The sequence below is a fragment of the Scatophagus argus genome, chromosome 6 (assembly GCF_020382885.2).
Source record: "Scatophagus argus isolate fScaArg1 chromosome 6, fScaArg1.pri, whole genome shotgun sequence".
Taxonomy (NCBI): domain Eukaryota; kingdom Metazoa; phylum Chordata; class Actinopteri; family Scatophagidae; genus Scatophagus; species Scatophagus argus.
This window is the reverse complement of record NC_058498.1, coordinates 3,319,382-3,324,805: the sequence shown is the minus strand read 5'-3', so window position 1 is coordinate 3,324,805 and position 5,424 is coordinate 3,319,382. Positions and strand designations below refer to the sequence as shown.

General features: G+C 41.1%; 1 long non-coding RNA gene across 1 annotated transcript; it reads left to right on the top strand.

Moving 5' to 3' along the window:
* Nucleotides 1-308: 308 nt before the first annotated feature.
* On the top strand, nucleotides 309-5,424 carry LOC124061051. The gene is made up of 3 exons (XR_006843674.1): nucleotides 309-435; nucleotides 1,941-2,074; nucleotides 5,298-5,424. It is a non-coding gene; the product is annotated as an uncharacterized LOC124061051 (long non-coding RNA).

Below are 5,424 nucleotides of genomic sequence, written 5' to 3'. Positions count from 1 at the left end.
GTCAAAAAGGGTTAAAAAATTACATCACAGGACTAAATACAAATTCTGATTGCCTTGCAGAGAAGTACTGTTTTCTATTGTGCATTGTATTTGTCTCCATCAGGGACATGTGGAATAGTTTTGCATGTTAAAAGTGAGAGATGTGTGGACAGACTCAAAACTTTATTGACTGAGAGTTTGATGTGCAGCAGAACAGCCTGCTCAACCTCTAAAGACTCTTTATTTAGTACATCCTTCACTGGCTCTCCATCCACTGTAACATTTTATGAAGTGCAACTGCAGCAGCTGCTGCGACACCAAAGGCACAACTTCCAGAAGTGATGTGGGATTTGAAGGTTGACTGGTTCCTGGTCTGGGCGATATTACCCTCCGGAGACACAGGGCATCAATCGTGCTTGTCTGGAGGAACAAAAGCCTGTGTCTGAAGCCAGAGAGGTAGGCATGTATGTATTTTTATGTAGTTTTTCTATGTATTTTTATGTAGATTTTGTCCCTGATTTTCATGAGCTTGGAGTTTCCTTCAAAATTCAACATTGCAACAAAAAGCAAAATATCTTCAGACAAAATGCAGAATAAATCGAAATCCCCTTTGAAGGAAGACTGTGTGTGCATGAATGTTTGGTTTTTTCATGTTATTTTCATGGGGAAGCTGTATGACATTCATTCCTCTTCATTCAGCACTCTGTCGGACAGACATTCCACAAAATGCATTACTTCAGCAGACGAATCACAAATCAAGAACCACAGGTATCAAGAAGAGAATTAATGTGATTTCAATCTCTGACTTATCTACCCACAAGATGCTCCACTCAGCTCATTTTGTCAAATTAAGTTAATCTGACCCAAAGATGTAGAAAGATTCAATTGGGTCACGCTGCCAATTTCGCTCACGGTTTCCTCCAATTTCAGTTCCTGGTGTTACATTGTGTTTGACACAGATATTTCTTCAGCTTTCTTCCTCCTGCTGACATCCCTCTGACCGCTCTATGACCACATTCCTCCGGCGCTTCCTGCAATTACAAATCATGATTAATTTATTTGGAACACGGTCGGTGCAGTGCATCCTGAGGCCTGATGAATATGATGCAGTCTGCCTCAGCGAGCCACCTTTTTCTCTCGTTGTACACTCACTCTCATTACCATGCACAGCAACCTTTCCATCACAAGGTCAATGTTTGCATGTGATGGCCAACACTAACTACAGTTCACCATTTCCTCTCTGGACAGATAATAAAGTCAAGCACCATCATTATTGGTTTACTTTAATTATCAAGTCTGTCTTCCTGTAAATACACTCAGTCATTGCTGGGAAAGTTGGAAGGGAAAAAGCAGAAAAAAATCAAGCAGCTAAGAAGGACCCAAAATGAAGGTGGGTGGGGGGTCGGGTGGCTGCAGGAAGTGACAAAGCGAGCAGGAAAAAGCATGTGGGAGGGGAGAGATAAGTAAAGGTGTGAAATCTGGAGGAAGACATGGCAAGGGGAGGAGAGCGAGTCGGGAGAAGGATGAAAGAGACAGACAGGATGACGAAAACACCAAATACTTTCAGAATCAAATTTCCCCTAAACTGCATCGGTTCTGCTGGGAAAAGATTATTCTCTCATTTTCATTCTTGTTTTCTCTCTAAACAATCCGACCACACAGAAGGCACAATTATTAGCTCGGTCTCTCTGGGAGAGAGATTTATAACCTTAAGCTGCTTTTTGCAGTGTTCAACCTAAACTCTACATACTGACAGAAGCACAATGGGGGGGCGGGGGGGGGGGGTAAAATGTTGCTTTATGATGACAGGCTCCTGGAACTTCTTTTATTTGAACCCCGCTAACATTTTAGAGAATAAATAATCTTCACACACAAAGTATCCTAACTAGAAAGAAACAAAACAAGCCTGACAGCTCTGTGTGTATTTTTTTCCTTTTGAATTTGGTCATTATTCTGCACAGAGCTGAGAGGAAGCCAAGTGTGGCAGGTGAGAGCATCTCGACTAGACAGCTGTCAAAGCCACTCTGAATGCAAGGGCAGTGCAGGAGAGCAGCATCACCGGTGGAGGCCTCACCACCCTGACTGGAGAAGCCGGGTACAGTCGGTGTACAGCAAACATTTACACACACACATGCACACTGGGGGAGTCACGCTAACACATACACCTGCATGGGTGGCTTCATCGCCATGGAAACCGGTGATTGATCCCCCGAGTTATGTAGTGAGAGAACGAGAATATTAATGACGGAGAAGAAGGAGCGGCAGAGGATGGAAAGTGATGGCATAGTGGGTGAGAATACAGTGAATATACACACAGAGAAGCTCACATTAATGTGCCCAGAAAAGGATCAAAGAAAACAGCATGTAGAATGATTTGTGTTTGGTCACGTCTGCAAGGCGACACTGTCACACTGCGGCTTTCATGCTCGGTTTCAAACTGCTGCTCGCTGCTGATTGTGTGGTTGACTGTTCGCACTGTATGAGCTGCTGGTTGTAAACCGCACAGGCATAAATTTTATCCATGCTACAAAGCATGTAATTTTATTGTTAAAGAGACATGGATTTTACAACAAAGATCGGTGTGCTCATTATGAAGAGTCAGTGGTTGCTCTGGAGGATCTTTGTCAGGTTATTAACCCAGTGATGTCTGTTAGAATCTCCATTTCTCCTGCAGGGGCTTTTGACAGTCGCTAAAAGAACAATTATGCCCCTCAGAGTTATTGTGAGTTAATATACTAGTGTTGTCACTTGTCTAGCAGTTTCCTAATAGTGGGGAGTGCCAGCACGTACTCGCCACGTAGCTGTTTCTTTTTATTGTTCAGATATTGTCCCCTTTAAGAGCTGTCCAATGGCGACGGCTGTTAGAGAACTTAGAACTTGACTGCTCACCTTCTTATGCTGAATATAGCACAGTGATTAGCAGGCTCATGTGTTGTGTTCATCAACATGCAAATACGGTTTAATATGTCACTAAAACAGATTTTTCAGTTTCTGTGTAGATTTTGAATGTCGGCACTTGGGAATCAGTGATGTCATCGTCTCAATGTGCATTGTGCATGCACATAGTTTGTATAATGAGCATGTGCCTCAACTGACAACCGGTTTGTTTACCTGTGGTTAGTACGGCTATTTCCAGCAGACATAAAACTAACTTTATTTGTTTAGTGTTTTTTAACAGGAAAACATCTAAATTTTGAAAAAATATCTGCAGCTGTAGACAATACATAAATTTGAGTTAAGATTTAAGTCTGGAATGTCAAAGTTTAATGTCAACGACATTGTCTCTCAGCGGCATTTGGGAAGACTTGTTAACACTACTGGCAGAGGCACATATTTGAGCTATGGTTAGCTTGGCTACCACTGTTTGAAGGGTCAGCGTAGATAATGGACCTCAGAGCTTTGCCATTTATGCAATGCTTTATACCAACAAGAGTCCACAGTATGTGATTATATCTACAGAGACAAGCAATAATTTGGTTTGTTCCTCTCTGGCCAGTTTTTATTCCCCAAACTTTATACAAGTTCAGTAATTAAATTACTGGAGTGTCTCTTTAAGTATGTAGAAAATACTGTACATCTTATTCATAATTGGATTTGGGTTCATTCCAAGAACAAGTTTTTATTTTTATCTATTTTTTTTTTTTTTTTTTTTTTTAAGGAAAGAAATAAAGTGCAATTAAAGAAAACCAAGGTGGCACAAAATCAAAGGTGTACCTCTCCAGCCACAGACAGTTATTACAGTAATGAAGGTTATTGCACTAACGTAAAGCTGTGGCTGGTTGGGAGACAATCATTGCTATTTTTATTCTTATCTTTTTAGAGCACAGTATATTTTAATATTGACTTACCATGCTGAAAACAATAATTGGATCATGCACTCCCATACATTGTAGACATACTTAAGCTATAGTCTTTTTTCCCCCACAACATTTTGCAGTCATTAAGTAGTTAATCCAGTAATGATCTACCTGAGTTAACATTCTGAGGACTGCATGAGTTACTGGAGACTGATTTGACAGATTAATCTTGCAGCTATAAAACCCATGTATGACGTTTTTATGAAACTGAGACATGTCTAAATTAGAAGCAAATGTCTGCAGTTACCATCCAGCTATCCATTATCTACAGTGTACCTGTTTATCCTGTGCAGGGTCACAGGGGCTGGAGAGAGTCCCAGTTCAAACTGGACTCTAGCCGGGGTACATGCTGGGCAGATCACCAGACCATCACAGGTCTGGCATGTAACTTCACCACACCAAGAGATCTGCTGCCACCAATTAACCTCCCTGGTCTTTGGACAATGGGAAAAACGGGAAGAAAAAGGGAAATGAAGTGCATGCAAATTCATAAGTTAAACCAACCTACACGTCTTTCAGTTGTGTCAAAGAGTTTGCCTACTCTGTTTCAGGCTTCCTCCCACAGACAGGCGCTGTGCTGCCCATGTTTCATTGTACAAAATTAGTTGAAACTTGGAATTTATTATTTTTCTGAAGGAACAAGAATGAGAAGAGTACTCCTGGCTTCTCATACACCCACAGATGTTCTTGGCAGGTTAAGTAGAAGTCATTTTAAAAGAAATAAAGATAAAGGCACATGTTCATGAAGGTTAATCATAATTTTTCTGTTGGTATACTAAATTTGCTTGTCAGTGGACTGACTGACTGTTTCAGCAGTACAGTTTGTCACATTCTGTGTTCTCATAACCTTGCAACATCACGTGTGGTGTGTCTCCTGGACAAAAGAGTCGTTGCCCTTTCAGATGCAGTGTGAACACGGTCAGAAAAATATGGGCACAGGACATACAGAAACAGAGCCTCCAGAGAAACGAAGTATTGGCTGTGAAGGCAGAAACGTGGGTTGTCATTCCTGGAAAATCAGCTCAGAGATGCATCAAGGAAAATCTTATTATCATAGAGGACTTGTAGCAAATGCAAAATATTTTGTAGAAAACAGTAGATGTGAGAGGGGGGAAAAAAATCTGTCAATCTTGAAGTCTATATAGGAACAGACAGTGTGGACCGTTTGTTCTGATCAAATGCTTGTAATCCTGTTGTAGAAAATCAGCACGTCTCAACGCCACATGTAAAAATAACCCAGGCACAATTCTGTGGCAACATGAAAGGATTTCCTGTCAGTCACATACTTGCTTTTCAAAAGGAATAAATAATATGCATAATAACAACGGAACACATCCAGTACCTGATTTCTTACATATGGAACACATTAATTATTAATGTGTTTCTTCCCCTGTAAACAGTGATGGATGGATGAAACTGCTGCTATAAAGAGATTATTTTTTTTGGTTTTCTTTCTTTGAGGACAATGAGGCCCAGCATGGTGAAACCTCACTGCCTTTGACTTCGGGCCAGCAGCACTGTAACCCCACAGCGCCAACCTGGCTACCTGCTAACCTGCAACTCCTTTATTTTTATTTTGCTGATGCGC